Source organism: Vespa velutina, chromosome 5, assembly GCF_912470025.1.
Source record: "Vespa velutina chromosome 5, iVesVel2.1, whole genome shotgun sequence".
In the NCBI taxonomy this organism is placed as follows: Eukaryota; Metazoa; Arthropoda; class Insecta; order Hymenoptera; family Vespidae; genus Vespa; species Vespa velutina.
The window spans coordinates 3,919,889-3,937,161 of NC_062192.1; the positions used below are offsets into that span (position 1 = coordinate 3,919,889).

Consider the following 17,273-nt stretch of genomic DNA (forward strand, 5'->3'; position numbering starts at 1 on the left):
TTTTTTTTTTTTTTTTTTTTTTTTTTTTTTTTTTTTTTTTTTTTTTTTTTTTTTTTTTTTTTTCTTTTTTAAGTTCAATTCGGACGATGCGACTCTCTACCATTTCCTTTTACGAATTCGTTTAGATCTTATTTTCCTTCTTTACGATCCGGCAAAAGTTCAACTTCGAAAGGAACTGTCCTTTCTTTTCCAAATTCGTAGACTCGAGACTACTTTCGAAGTTAATAAAGAAGTTATTAAACAACGACAAAGACACCCCGTCGGTCGTTCCACGTTACAAAGGTTCCTCCCTGATCGTCGTAAGGTTCCTCGTGAGGGTGGCTTAATCCTTGACACATAGTAGGGTAGTTTCTTACGCTTCTTAAGAAAGCGTACTTTGTCCTTAAAGTTATTAATGAAAATTTTTCCGTATTTATACTTTTTATAACAAAAAATTATATATATATATATATATAAGAGTAGAATGCCAAATGGAATATTGAAAAAGAAAGTGGAATAAAAGTAAAAATATAATAATAGAGAAATGGAAGTGAATCGATAAAGAATAAGACGAATTTATCGATGATGGGCGTGGTTATGTGAAGACTTTTTTGAAGGAAGTAGATGGAGTCCAGGTCCATCAATGGAAGATTTGAAGCCGTTGCGAGCACGCGACTGCTTGAGCTAAGAGCAAACGTAAAACTCACCGATCGGCAAGATAACTGGTGTTTAACACGCGAGCCGAATCGCCATTACAGTTGGCCCGACTTACGATTTCCAAGCGTCCGAGAAAGAGAAAGAGAAAGAGAGAGAGATTGAAAGGGAAAGAGAGAGAGAGAGAGAGAGAGAGAGAGAGAGAGAGGAGGGGACAAACAGAATGTATCTTCCATTCTCTTCTTCTCCTCTTTCCTCTTCGTTCGTGAAGAGTCTACCTTCGATTGATTTATAGGCCATGCCAGTACTTTTTCTTGCTCTCGAGGAACCATCAGATATGTATATATCTGTGTATAGTTACATCAACGAATTAATGTCCTCGTTCTATCTTTCTTTCAAAATTCAAAATCATTCTTTAAATTGGAATTAAAATTATATCACTAATGCATCTTAATATTTCCTTGATTACATTAACGATATAGAAATATTTGATTTCGAAACAAGAGAAAGTTCCGTTAAAGATTTTTATCGTCTATCGATCGATGATGTTTCCAAAAAAAGAAAATGGATATTGATACTTAGAAAATATATAAAATTAAAATTCCATTCCTCTTATGGTTGTGAGATTGTATCCTTGATTTTCATTATTTTCGTCATGAATCTTTGCATTTGACTTAAATAACACAGTGCTTCTTCTTCGTACGATCCTGTTAGAATCTATCTTCGTCCTTTGCTAGACGTTTTACCTGCTTTAAGTCTTCCTCACCGATAACTAATTAGCCGGATGCGCTCTAACGAAGTGGAAGGTCCGTCGAAACCTTTTAGAAACGTTATCTTCGAGCAACACGACGGCCGCCGATAAAACCGTAGACTTGAGAGTTAGAAGGAAGTGACGTTGCGGCGAAGACGACGACGATGCAGGAGTGCCGGCATTCGTTCTCTTTGAATTTGTAATGCTCTAATCAGAGAGCCACAAACGTTGAAAAACGTCATGCATTAGAAAAAGATACGATAAGAACGAAGCTAGTAAAGAAAACAAGAATATCTATAATATCTAAAGTGAAATCATTAGAATTAGATATCTCTTTTCTTTGGTCTTTGATCTTAACCAAATCGATTCGTATTACATTTCAATAGATATTTTATATATTTCTAATCCAATATAAATATAACATAATAATAACATGTTATCATATCTTAACGTACGATTTAAAAATCTAATTATATTTTCGATAATTCATTAAAATATAGAATAGAGTTGTATCGAACGAACGTCACGTAACTGAGATTCATGTGCGTGCCATTAATGAAAGGAAGTCTCGTTAAATTCTTTTTTTTTTTTTTCGATCTTATAGAAACTCGAGGTTACGTGATATACACGACCTTGTAATGTACGCGGTGGTATTCGAGTTCCGCGCTTCGAAGGCCACCAGAAAACGATCGAGAATATAAATCAGCGTCGTAACGAGTAATCGATCAAGATAATGCATTGAGAATCGAAGAAAAAGTCACGCGGACAGGCCGATAAATAAGGACAAATAGAGAGCCCTGGCGAGAGACGTATATAAGACGAGGGAGGCAAACAGGACCGCGACTAAGACATCGAGGGCCACCGTTCTTTGAAGAAAAAGCGGTTCGCGTGGCGCCCCATCGAACTGTCGACGTAGTTGCCGCTGCTTTAATCCGTACTCTCTTGTATTTCCCTTCTCTCTTTTTCTCTCTCTCTCTCTTTCTCTCTTTCTCTCTTTCTGTCCCTTTCTGTCATACTGTTCAAGTACATATAACACGTTAGACCTGCTTCCTTTTCACGCGAAAGAAAGAAGAAAAGCGACTTGCCGCTGTTGGATCTATCAGTGCATCGTTCGAATTGCGAGATGCCCATCGACAACTGAGATTAAGATGTCGACAATTCTCAATTGAGTTTTAATGATAATTCTCTTCGTTCATGTATTTCATTAACACAGATATCGTTACGTATATCATTCACGCTTTTGTTTAAATTAAATATATTAATAACTAAGATTAAAATGAAATATATTTACATCGTATGTTGACTTTATGAAGAATCAACTATACTCCATTGTATTAAGCCTCTTACTGGTATTCGCTTTATCACTCCAACGGATCTCATTTCGTCTAACGTCCGTTTTTTACTACCGTTTTGATGGTCGATTGGTGCGAGTTGTCACGTACCATTTTTTAAGCTGTTCTATAACTCGTCACACCTAAGACGGCCATTCGGAGTATCTTGAGATAAATATCCGAAAAGTTTTTAGGACCTTTGCCCGACGCAAAGCCGCATTAAGCCGAAAGGTATAGATTCTGATCGGAAAAAAACGTTCGAATGTAATGGACTTCGTTTCTTATGTCGAACTTTCTCAATAATTTATAAATATGCAAAACGCGTTATGCGTTTATCAGTTGTTGTTAGAAAAGTGCCTTTCAAACTATCCATCAAGAACGATCACCCGTGTAATTTATGTACGTACGTCAAAAATTCTTATTTCATATTTCTAGTTTATCTATTCGATCATGTTCCTCACCTTGTCATTTTCTTTCCTTCCTAAAGCTTTCATTATTAATTTCACTCTTTTCTATTTCTATTCTATACTTTGTAATACTACCGTGCATAAAGCTAGGCGGAGTGATACCACTCTACCCCGTACAATGGCACGTCTATTCCGGGAAACTCGCTTTCACAATAAAAGGATAAAAGAAATTGTAAGAAACACTCGGTAGAACGTTGGCTCGAGAAAAAGTTTCGTGGGAGGGTAATATAAAATGGCCTGAGAGAGTACGAAAATCGATGTTGAATTACAAGTTACGCTTGCCATAAATATACCGGATGGATGGCTCCGGCTAATCCAGAAGCATAGGCGTATGTACTTACACTCGGTGAATACTTAACGTTGCTGGAAGACCGACGGGATCGTTGAACAGCACGTTCGCGAGCTATAACATGGTACTTCCATCGTTCGAGTCTCATTCGCGCCTTAATCATGGCTCTTCCATGTAAGAAATGTTCTCTCTCTCTCTCTCTCTCTCTCTCTCTCTCTTTCTCTCTTTCTCTCTCTCTCTCTCTTTCTCTCTCTCTCTCTCTGTCTCTTTTTCTCTTTCTCTTTCTTGCATGAATTAAATTATTTTATGCAAAAAATATGGCAATAGAAAATAATATCAAATTATAGAATATTATATGAAGAAAAATATTTTTTTTTAATTATGTTTACATGAAATTTATACACGAATCGAATATCCGTTAACAATTAAAAGCGATAATAATAACTGTAGAGATAGACAGATTTGGATATCAATGTTTAATTAATAATTCCTGCAGAGAAAATAGAAATGTTTCATTTAATGAAACGTATTATGTAATGATTTGAATATACACTTTTAAGTATTAATTGTACGATTGCGTATTTAAAAATAAGTGATGGCTTGATTACGATATTTTTCATAATTGTTTATTTCTAATAACATTAATCTTCTAATTTTTATTTACTTAATGCTTTGCTTTAAGTTAACTCTGATAAAATGTGTCAGAATTATATTAAAACATTTATTTGGAAAAATTGTAAGATTGTTCGAAGACACAACTTAGATGTAATTCTGGATCGATCGATCCACGAATCGAGTTTATAGAATCATATTATTCATCCTAACTTCTCGCTTTCTGTCTCACCCTGATTTACACGTCAGTTTTAATGGATTTCCATAAATAAATTCAATTTAAAAGGAGATAACTATGATAGCATGTAGAATGACGAGAATTCAGACAAGTCATTGAAAAAATAATGAAACTTAGATAGAAATTTCTCATGGTTAACGAACTTTAATATTTTAAAACAATTAGAGCTATTTAAAATGTAAAAAGTGTCAATAATAATTTCAAGGAAAAATTATACTTATTAAGAAGTACTAATTACGAATTATAAAAGAATGTCCTTTCGAAATATACATCGATTCGTTTACATATAAAGAATTAAATATGAATTATTTCTATCGAAATGATTTAATTACAAAGATTTATCAATTGACTTTCCCTTTTTTTTTTTTTTTCGTTAAAAAAATCAATTAAATTCTTTCATTTAATTCGAAAATAATACGATGGTAATTTCTGTTTGATATTATTACACGTAAAAATTTCGATCAAATAAAATTCGTTTTACTATCATATATGGGTCATGTTGCAAAGGTGTTGGCTGGAAATGGAGAAAGGGTAAATTGCGAGCGTATGTAAGCGCGTACGTAGACGAGAAAGTCTCAGTGTCGGTGTCGGTGTCGACATCGGCCTCAGACGAGGAGACTCACGCACTTTGGTATACCACCATGTTGGGTATACCTATTTACTTGGCAACGCGACACGGTCTCACGCGCACGCTGCAATTAGCTAACGACGAAACTTTCCGAGACATCGTCGTGTGCAGCGAGTCAAGATGTCGTGGATACCGTAATCACCGATGATATCCCCGCGGGACGTCGTTTACGACGAGAGCTACCACGCGGCAGGACGACGAAAGGCATCTCGCTAGACAAATTACTTCGTCGAAAGCTATCTCTGATGTGATACGTCATTTCTTTGGCGATTCGTTTTAAAAAAAAAAAAAAAAAAAAAAAAAAAAATAAGTAAATAAATAAATAAATAAATAAATAAATAAATAAATAAAAATGATCGTATTTTTACTCTAGAAATATCCTTTAAAAAAATTCTTTGATCTCTTGATGGATCAAACGTCAAAATGACATTCCGATGTATTAATTAAAATTTTTCATCTAATTCTATCTAACAAATACTAGACGTGGATTAATACGATAACTTTGACTTCATCGTTTCTTCGTAAGTTTCTCTGTAAATAATACAATATTATAAGGAATGCATCGTCGAATAATCTCGATCGCTATAGAGAGAAAAAGAGAGAGAGAAAGATGCAGATAGAGATATAGAGGTAAAGAGAGAGAGAGAGAGAGAGAGAGAGAGAGAGGGAGAGATAGTAAAACAAGAATGCCTCTCTCCGGATGTCTCCTCGACTGGAACAAAGTACAGACCTTGTCTCTCTCTCTTTTTTGTCTCTTCTTTTTTCTCCCTCCTTTCAAAGTAAAACTTTCTTTTTCTTTCTCCATTGCTGAGCCACGCGGGTCATCGTGTCGCGTGCTCTTTCATACTCTTTCATAGCAAAGAAAACTTTTTTCTTTCTCGCACCGACACACACCGCTAATCGTTCCACGTAAAAGGCGCACCGAGACGCGTTCGACCATGGAATAACAGTAACGACTCAACGATAATGACCGGACGCGATGTGCCACGATTGTTCAACTGCGTGCGACGAGATCTGATCTGCCTTCCTTTATTTTTTTCCCCGGTAAGTATATCATACCTTGCAATCTGTCTCATTTGAGCTTGTCGGTAAGAAACGATCACTTTTCATCTTGTTAAAAATCATCAAAATTGCAAGACCAATTAAATGAATTCAAAAACGAATTGTATTATCTATTATTTTGATTGTACGATTTAATGATTAAAATTTTCTAAAAATCTTGATAGAAATTAAAGGGAAAGCTTAAAAAAAAGAAAAAAAAAAGAAAAAAAAAAGAAAAAAAAAAGAAAAAAAAAAGAAACAGATAAAATATTCGTAATTATTATGAAATTTGTTAAAAAGTAAAATATACGCTATCGTCGTTGAGTCACTGAATGGAATAGTTTTCGGGGTGAAGAGATAGTAGGATAAAGTTTGTATATACATTCTCTTGCATCCTCGAAACGCTTAGAATACGACAGTATCGAAGGTCAGCCGATCCTGGAAGGGCTTAGTTGCTCGGTCAGTTACGTCGACGTTTGCATCGGGGTGTTCAAGATGCCCAGGGGTAACACGGACGTGCACTCAACGTTTTCGATTATTCAGGAACGCGAGAGGACACGTTCCTAGTCTTCTCCATGCCAAACTCGCTATCATTTCGTATATTCATGATTTTCCTTTAGTCGTTATTTTGAATTATATCATGTACTTTCTGAACATTAATATTGGAAGTATAATAATCAATTGTTATAGCTTGATAATAAATAAAGAAAGGAAAGGAAAGAAATTAAATGAAAGAAAAATTATTGTATTAATGAAATAAATGATTTTTTCAAACGTTTCTAGGACATTCACTCTCTTACGGAAGTTGGATGATTCAGGCCGCGTGGTAACGACAATGGATCGATTGATATCTGGCATGGACTGGACGAGGTTAAAAGTGCTTAACGAGTTACAGACATGATATTGGGATCCAATGAAATTTATAGTCGTTGTAGTTACACCGGTGGGACCCGTTCGCCTCCTGCGGCGTTCCGCAGCACGGCGCAGCGCGTCCCAAGGCCCACGGGACTTCTTACGGTCCAATGGTACATCAATAAGATACCGCGCCGAAATAAATTCGCTGTTTTGACGGCGTTTAATAATAATTCGCCAATTCTCCTCGAAGAGCGTAGGAACGCCGTAGGACGCGGAGGCGTTTCGGAGGCGAACCGTTATGAGAAAAAAAAAAATGAAAAAAGAAAAGAAAGAGAGGAAGAGAGGAAGAGAGAGAGAGAGAGAGAGTGAGAGAGAGAGAGAGAGAGAGAGCATCGGCCTCGCTCTTTTGAAGAATACCGACATATATATCCTTCCGTTGTGTAGAATCGTTAAGCTCATATATGTATAGTGAATCCTGGACATATTTGAAAACTTTTATATCATATATCTTTTTCTAGTTGTAAATTTCTTATACCCGAAGAAATTTGTATACGGTATAAAATGTGTTCTAGAACTATTAAAAAGTAATGGTGATTAATTGAAAGTATATGAAAAAAAAATCTTCATTTGAAATTCGAAGGTAATGAGAAAGCAGTTAATGGGAAAATAATAAGAGGCAAATAAAATGAGCTTCCTTCTCGAAGGGCGGAAAAAAAATAAAAGAAAAAAGAGAAGGAGAGAGAGAGAGAGAGAGAGAGAGAGAGAGAGAGAAAAGAAATTTTAATGATTCTCTCGTCGACAACTCGTTTCACCAATATACACTTTTTATCGTTGTCGTTGTTACGGCCATTCGCAAAGAATATTAACAAATATTTTCGAGTCATAAATAATACAAAGTCGCGATTCAAGAAACATCCAAAGTCTTGTGTTCCGCTTGGTCTTTCTTTCCTTATCCCGTTCCTTTTTCTCTTCCTCCCTTTTTTTTTTCATCTCTCTTTCTCTTGCTCTTAGAAGAAACCTTTGCTGTTCTCTCACATAGTCGTTTGCCTTTCCACGTTTCCTAGACTGCGGGAGACAAATCGCTCTCCCGCTGACTGCCATCCATCATCCGACGTCTTCTTGGCGAACAAATACGTCACCGAGCTAACAAATACCATCAACACGCCCGAATACGAGAGCTCCTTGACGCCGATGAAATACGCGAATCGTCTATCGATAGCAATCCTTCGAATGAAAAGAAGAATGAGAGAAAAGGTTCAGAGTGAGAGAAAGAGAGAGAATTCAAGAAAGCTCGCCACGAAGCTGTCGTCGTTCAAAGGGGTTTTCGAAAAGAAGGAAGTGGAAGAATTATTTCGTGAGGGAACATGAAAAGACGAATCACCGTGTATAGTTACGCGAAAGAAGATATACGAGGTTTTTCGTCATTATGCACATTTAGCTTTTGCTAGTTTAGAAAGTTATCGTTCAAAATAACAAATAGCTGCGATAAAATGCGTATTCGTTGTAAAGAAAATATTTTGAAAGAATATCTAGATATCTGAAGGAATTAAATAACTTTCAATATTAATCGACTTCTTCAAAATAATAATAATAATAACAATAATAATAATAATAATAGAACAATCAAGTTCTCATTTGTTAATAGATCAACATTTCTTCGCGTTTATAAAGAGCTAAAAAAGAAAAAAAAAAAAAAAGAAAAAAGAAATTGCATTTATATAAATGCAAATCTTATTTGGAGATTATGCATTACATAAAAAAAGCATATCGGATCATCTGAAAATCGGTTGGTCGAATCTTGAAAGTTGTTCTTATTCGAGTCCGCTCAACCGGTCGATAATTTCTCAAGTTTATCGTTCGTCCATGGACAAGATAGAAGCGAGGATGGATCGCAGCAGCATTCGCCGTGCCGACGATGTTACCAGGAGGCGTACATTTATACTTACCACTACGTTCGCTTCCATCGATACGCATCGAGACACCGGGGAATAGCTACGTTCCTCCCGGCCACTTATTCTTGCTGACTGGACGATCGGCATTAGCTTCTACCAGCTTGTACCATATGCTCGTAGCCGTAATTATATCGTAACGATAGCCCGATCGCCATGAAATGTGCTTTCGTAGCGTCTTTCGAGTAAGCTCACGAAGATAAAAAGAAAGCTCGATCGAAAAACGTTATGCCGTCATCGATTTTAATGCTTCATCTCTTCTTCCCTCTTATATAGTATAATGTTACGTGCCTTTCGAGATCGAGCATAGAGAGCAATTCGAAAAGAAAAAAAAATTAATAATAAAGAATAAGAATAAGAATAAGCCGAACGAGCATCTGATAATCATATCGTTAGAATATTTCTCAATATCTTAATAGATACATGTACGTATTTAATCATGAAATCGTACGTTCTGCAAAGTCATTCAAACGTACCGCAATAAAGGTGTCAAACGATAAATTACAAAGTAGTTACAACGATGACGACGAGTCTAATGGTGATTCGGATGAGAGATGGGATGGGGGAGAGGGATGACAGTTTTACACGATATCTCGATGTTCGCACGTAATACGTATTCACTAATGATCGTGAGTCCTTCCGAAAATTGTAGGTAACCCCGAAGAGCTTTACCTCTACTTTTAATACCTTGCTACATTACGTCGTTATGCGTTCAAAGCGGCGTCTCTTTAGTAGGTCGTATCTTTCCATGTGACTTTCTCGCGCCTGAAGGAATTTTATGTCTATCTTAGGGAGGAACGAAGAGAAAGAGAGAGAGAGAGAGAGAGAGAGAGAGAGAGAGAGACATATACATACACACACACACACACTCATATAAATATACTCACGAATCGCTCGTGAAAGAAAACGAAAAAGTGAGCAGTTTCGACGAAGAGAGAACTAACGTTGTTGGTGTTAGTGTGGTAAAAGAAAAAGAAGAAAAAGAAGAAGGATGAAGAGGTGGAGGAGGAGAAGAAGAAGGAGGAGGAGGAGGAGGAGGAGGAGAAGGATGAGATGGTATATAGCACGTATCGTTGCTACCACGGTAGTAATATATTCGGTCGTAGAAGCGGAACGGCGGCGTCGATTTGCTCCAAGATTTACAGCTAGCACTAAATATCCATGGCTCCGTGTTATTATCGACTTTATTACGAGCCTACCTCCCCGACTTCCTACCTCTCTTTCTCTCTCTCTCTCTCTCTCTCTCTCTCTCTCTCTTTCTCTCTTTCTCTCTCACTATCTCTGTCACCTTTCTCTCTCACTCTTTATTCTTCCTCATTCTCCTTCTCTCATGTTCTCTCTGTCTTTCCTACACACATATCCATTTTCTCTCATTCTTTTCTCTACTTCCGAAGAGGAAAAAGAGAAGAGAGTTGAGTAGTAGATAGGGTTAACGGAAAAGATGCGAAATGGTATTTTGCGTCTATGAGTCGTATATCATTCGTGTGTGCTCCATTGATTCCGCGTTAACCACCCACGTACACGCGACGTGTGCTCCGTCGACGAACAATGCGTCGTCGCCTAGTCTGGAGAATGGAAACGCTTTCATGCCTGTTGTCTCTCCTTTCTCTCTTTCTCTTTCTCTCTCTTTCTCTCTCTCTCTCTCTCTCTCGACTCCTTTTGGAGACACGTCTTGTCTTCCGTCCTTCTTCTCTCGTGCCACCGCTTTTGGTTTACGCGTTAGATTGCTAAGCAAGAAAGAGAAGGGAAATGCGAGAAAGAGAGAGAGAGAGAGAGAGAGAGAGAAAGAGAGAGACGATATATCTCGGCTGTTATCGTGAACGTCGCCAAGTTTCAGCGATACGCGCGACGACATTGCGCATCCGGAGAGTTTGTATAATATTCATTTGGAATAGCGTCGAAGTTTCGCGAAGCGAATTTAGTCCCGACGCTTTCTCGTCTTCGAAGAGAGACGAACGTCAACGAGAAAGCCATCGCTTAAGGTAATATTTTTCAAATCGCTGCTCCCGATTCAACATAGTTTATCAACGAACGCGGAAAAGCGATTGTTCAAATTGAGAAGAGGAATATCTATCATCGCGAAAGAGAAAGAGTAAGAGAGAGAAAGAGAGAGAGAAAAAGAGAGAGAGAGAGAGAGAGAGACAAGATTGTTCGCAGTAGTATGCAGACCAGATTAATTGCATCCTTTAATCGATTCTCGAAGGCTCGCGCTCGTACGTCCTTCGTTTTTGAGACTATCTCTTGCAGAGAGTAAGTTTCTTCTCTCGTTGCTGCTGCTGAAGCTCCTCGACGAGTCACGTTTTAATTACAAACGCGCGTTTATCTTCGATTAGCTCGTACGAGAACGAAAGAGAGAAAGAGTGAATGAGTGAGAGAAAGAGAGAGAGAGAGAGAGAGAGAGAGAGAGAGAGAGAGAGAGAGAGAAAGGGAGGGAGAGAGAGAATGAGAGAGAAAGAGAGAGAGAGAGAGAAATCTCGTTCATTTCTGCTCTTCTCTTTTTGATCGTAAACCCTCGTATGACTTGCAGGGAGATCCGATCGCGAAGATTTCCAATGCTTCTCCCCCCACCTCCCCCCCACCGCGAGTTCGTCCATCCTCCGATTTGCAATTTCGTTTGAATATACAGTCTCATTGTTCGCACCTTTCGTGGTATCCTGCGTGCCGGCATTCATTGCCTTTCGTCCTCGTTGTTATCAACCGTGGAATTTCAAGAGGCGGAGAAGCAGCAGGAGGAGAACCTTCCAACCTCTTTGATTATTCATCGACGCCGGCGATTGCGATGGTGTGATGGTAGTAAAGGTGATGTCGGTGGCGAGGAAGAGAAGGAAACCGCAGGGACAGGACTGTCAAAATGATTTTAAGTGAAGAATAGAGCCGAGATGCGACGGACTCGTCGTGCTGGTGTTGATGTTTGAAAGAGGAACGTAGACGGATAGAGAAATGTAGAGGTTGGAAGGTTCGAAGAACCAAGAGTGAGAGAGAGGGAGGGAGAGAGAGAGAGAGAGAGAGAGAGAGAGAGAGAGAGAGAGAGAGAGAGAGAGAGAGGAGTCAAGAACGAAGTGAAATTTATTCGCGTACAAACGGATGTAAATTTATTTAAATTATGCGATTTCGAGCGGGGGTTTATTGTGGCAGGATGTGCGCGCAGCCTTTATTTGCTTTATCACTGCGTGGGACAAGGGATGGGCGTGGAGCGTCGCTCCCCGCGAGAAGGATTCTATTTTGCAGGAAATTAAAAACTCTTTCTGCGGACGAGGAAGGGAGGGTGGGAGAGAAAGAGAGAGAGAGGGAGAGAGAGAAAGAGAGCATCGTTTCAATCGCATTTTTTGGAAAGAAATGTTGTGTTAAACTACGTATTTTAAAATCATCTTTTTATTAATAAATTAATTATCGTTAGGGTCAACGATAATCAATATTTATAGACCTAACAAATTTTATTATGGCTTTTCATAAAATATTTCTTTTACGATTGAAAACTTCAATTTATAATTATCGATACTTATCTATGAGTTGAAACCGTTGAAATTCTACGTCTATTAGATAAACGTTCAAAAGATGATTATGTGAGTCCCGTTGCTGATTCATTCCCGTAGAGTAGGTAGATTGAAAATTTTATGTACTTTACCCGTAAGTCTCGCGGACGATCAGAGATTTGCCCCACGAATTAATCAATCGTTTCCTTTCTTCGTTAAAGGCCATCTCGAAGAAAATATCGAAGGATCGTTGGAAGAGATATCGCAAATCGACGACGACGAATTATCGATCGCTCCATAAATCTTGATTCGTTTAACGTTTCGCGCGCGATGTACATCGATGGTAATAGGTAATGTTTCGTAACAGGCTTCGAGCATCGATTAATTTCGATTCGATCGTCGTTCGTACATATATATATATATATATATATCTATATATATACATATATATATATATATATATCTATATATATATGTATGTATATATGTATGTATATATGTATGTAAGTATGAGTTTAGCTCACGATCGAGCTCACATTAAAGAGCTCGCAACGTGGTATTTGCAACGCACTCTCTCCTGATGCGTTACGCAATGATTTTACATGTATGTACATACGTGAACACTTAACATGCTTGAATAATTATACATATCGCTGACGAACACGAGGCTCTGAACTCGCTATTGCGATTTCTATGCATCCGGATAATTCCTGCTCGACCTTAATTAGACTCGTTGTAAAATCAATACGTGCTTCGTCTTTAAAATGCATTACGCGCTTACGAGATAAGTACGTACGTATATTTCCTCTGAGTTATTTTGAATCGGTAGCCTACGTATAAATCGAACTTCTTCGATTATCTCGTTACTCAATGTAAGAACTTACGTATAAGTATAATGGATACCTACTCTATACTCGAATCTGTAACATAGAAATCGTATGCTTTCTCGTAGAATATCCACGAGCGTGAGAGTTTTATGTTTACTTGGATTATCATATATGAACTTCGTTCTCTTATACGTGACCGATATTCTCGTGACCGTTTTCTCTTTTATGAATAAATACGTAAACGTAAGGATATCCATTAAAAATAGTCTAAATTTGATGAAAATCTTAAAGAAATAAAAGGGAAAATAAGGTATACGTAACTAAAGGGAGTTAACACGTAAGATTTTATTATTAAAGTTTATAAAATTGAGTACCGATCAACCAATAGACCCTACGGCAATCTATGTGTTATTAGGAAATTAAGGTTCTTCTTTCTTTTTTATCCAAACTCATCTTCGCTTTATTTCTCTATAGGACCATACTAAATTCGTTTCCTCGTACTTTTGAAGAATTTTCAATAATTCTCAATGGTCCCGGTAATAGTTTTCGATATCGGCGAAGTATCGGAGAGAACCGGTTAAAACTATTAAAGGTGAACTTTATTAAGCGGCTTTCTCGATCAAAAGTATCTATCCGAGGGGAAGTAATTCTCTCCCCGCAGTGGAACAATTCCGAAAGTTTTCAACGCGCTATCATGCGCGAGTAATACCGTGGATTTTTATACTATAATGGCGTTACCGTATTTTCCAGTAATATTATCATGATCGTTTTCTAGAGTTTCCTTCGATTAAAAATAATATCGATGGAGACCAAGTCGACGACACGGCAATCAAGCGAAAAAAGAAAGCATATAGAAGTTACGTACTCGCAAGAACGAACTCTTAGAAAGACTCAGGGGTAGTAGGAAAAGTAAAAAAAAAGAAAAAAAAAGAAAAAAAAAATAAAGAAAAAAAAAAAAAAGAAGAAAGATGGAAGAGCGATTAATGATTTTTCTTCTTCGAATGAAACTATTCTTCGACTTATTGATACCGTAAACCGATATTGTTTTTCAAGCTTTCATATTTATTTCCTTTGAAAGAATAGATTTCTCAGACGAATTTCATCGTGAATAGTAACAAAAGATATTTTTATATTCTTTATTTCTGTACCCATCCACAAGGATAAATTAACGATAAAATAATGAGGAAAGAAAATATGGAAACTAATAATATAATTCTTTCATAAATGATCCTTTAATCGAAACGTGATTACAACAGAATCGAATGATAAAAAGAAAGTTGAGGTTTGATTATCACCAACGATATATATAATATTTCGTTGTATTTTTCGAGGTCTCTTTGATACTGCCAGATCATCCGATCTTCTCGATTGAATTATTTCATGCCACGTCGTCGTTCTCGTCGCCGTCGTAGTCGTCGTCGTTGTCGTCGTCGTTGTTGTTGTTGCTGGTGTATCGAGTAAGGGCAAAGAAAAAGAAAAAGAAGAACAAAAACAAGAAGAAGAAGAAGAAGAAGAAAAAGAGGAAGAAGAGGAGGAAATAAGAGAATAAGAAATAAAAAGAAAGAAAAGAGAAAGACGACCACTCGACGTTTCGTTCTATACCTCCGGCTACTGCATACGCATTTATTATAATCCACGAATTCCGAAGGAGGAAGATTCCGCGGAGGCTGGTGCAAGCGTGCACATTATCCTTCTTTCTCCTGGAACGAGGAGCCTCCTGAAGGCTAGAGTAAGAGAAACGCATGAAGGAAAGGGTGATCTTTGCCGATCCGAACAGAGAAAATATATCGTCGAAACAAAAGTAAGGAGTGAGAAGGAGAAACTCCTTGTGAAAGAGAAAGAGAGAGAAAGAGAGAGAGAGAGAAAGAGATAGAAAAAGATCGATAGAGAAAGAGAGAGAGAGAGAGAGAGAGAGAGAGAGAGAGAGAGAACGACGTTAAAGCCGAGCAGCGTTCATTCTCGTCGGCAGCTCAGCCTTCTCGGAGTAAGCTCAATTTTTGAGCATAACTCATGTGCGAGCGAACTGCGCTTAAATCTTCTGTCCGAATAATAAGAGGAGCACATTTACTTTGGGACTACTACGGTGACAACCTATCTGAAGCCCGTCCACGCACCGGCCGCACTGGCCACGCCGCATCCTCGAACTTGCCTACGTCCGATCTCCAACGAATAAGAAAGAGAGACATAGATAGAAAGAGAGAGAAAAAGAGAGAGAGAGAGAGATGTAGAGATGGAGAGTATTCCTGTTTAGCAAGGCCAAAAGAATCGTTATTCTCCGGCGGGCACAGGTTGCTTGAGAAGCTGCCTCCAAGACCTATACTCCTTTGATTTCACCGATCCTTCATCGTCCCTATCTTTCTCTCTCTCTCTCTCTCTCTCTCTCTCTTTTTCTTTCCCTCTTTCTTTTTCTTTCTCTATCCCTTTCCTCCTCTATCTCTCTGTTTCTCTGTCTCTATCATACCAATGAACTTTATATTTGCTTATTCTTTCCTTACAATATTTTCATAAATTTTACTTGTACGTTCTCGTTTCTTTATCCTCATAGAGAATTCAAACAAATTAATTAGTAATTATTATGATCGTTTTACCAATGTTACGTGAATGTTCGAAAATATCATTGAGATAGAAATATCAAAAATAGAATGAAATAATGTATGAAATTTTGAAAAGATCTTCAAACGATTCCTCGTTTTATGCAAAATGTATTTTGAATGGATATTAATATCTCTTGGAAGATGTGTAAATTTTACAAAAAATATAGAAAATCGATATACAGAGTGATATTGTACGTCATCATATTAGATTATTTGATATTGTTTATTCTTCTATCTCGAATAACATTGTATTTTACAATGATATCGATATCTTTTGATATCTCGTTTAAATGGTTACGGTTGATTAATAAATTTGTCGTTCTCTCTTTCTTGATGGAATCGAATGGATGACTTTCCTGTTTCGAATAATTACTATCGATATTTTGGAGAAGAGAAAAATTCATACTCGATGATTAACAAGCGTAGAGTTGTATCGGTTGATGGAACGTAAAGAGTCTTCATTGTTTCGAATAATTATGGCCGATGTTCTCACGTCTCGATCGACGTAAAAAGTTCGTCACGCTCGACTTTCTTTTCACGCTTCTTCCTCGCTTTAAATAACAATATCGAGGGTAAAGAAAACTAGAGGACGCTTCTTAGAGGGTAATTCCTTACGGTAGTACGTATAAAGAAGCAAGATAGATTTTTTTTTGAAAAATTACTCTCTATAAGCGTCACTCTTTCTCGTTTAACGCTTTTATCGAGTGTTCCATGAGTTTGATAATTAGTTATAACATAGTTCGACACTCGGTGTTGCTCAGTGCTCGTTCACCTTTCGGTCCTCTCTCTCTCTCTCTCTCTCTCTCTCTCTCTCTTTCTCTCTCTCTCTCTCTCTCTCTCTCTCTCTCTCTCTCCCTCTCATGCTCTTCCATTTTGTGGATGAGTTCACGTCGGCCAACAGCCTTCCACTTTCGTACTTTGGTAACCCGAGCGTTAAACCATCGACAGAGCGGACGTCCGACTTACTATAGGAGACGTTTATAATAAGCTGACGTGGCTTATTATGCTCTCGTTTATTGTATTAGAAATCGGAAGACGTGAGCTAACGAAAATTAACGTAATTTTCAGATTATCTGTTATAAATCTTGATATCCTCGTACGTATAAGTTTAATTAAAATATAAATAAATATTTCTGTTACGTATATATATATATATATATTTTTTTTTTTTAGATATCAAAAGTTTAATATAAAAATGCTCTAAATAATTTGATTCTGAATTTAGTTAGAGAGTGTATATACAAAAGTGCACATACGAGAGAATCGGTAGAATCTAAACTAGTACTCGACGTGATTGGAATGACAACATTCACCTTTCTCTTATGTATCTTCGCGTCGAAGGTCGAAGGGGAAAGCATTACTTTCCGGTCGAAAGGGAAAGCAATTTGGTCGCGCTCGGCTAGTCTACCATTAAGACGAACAATCTTCCCTATGACAAGTTGGTTAATCGACGTTCTCTCGAGGGACTTGCAAAAGGGACGCGCCTAACAACGAGAGACGCCGCGCCGGCAAGCGGAAATGGTAAGTGGTTTCGATTGATACGCGACTCACGTACGAACGATCTAATCGATTTATCGATCATAAC

General features: G+C 37.6%; 1 protein-coding gene across 10 annotated transcripts in view; it reads right to left on the reverse strand.

The window, feature by feature from the left end:
- The window catches only part of LOC124949209 (latrophilin Cirl-like), a 663,827-nt gene that overhangs the window by 291,539 nt on the left and 355,015 nt on the right, over positions 1-17,273 (reverse strand). The window lies entirely within an intron of this gene.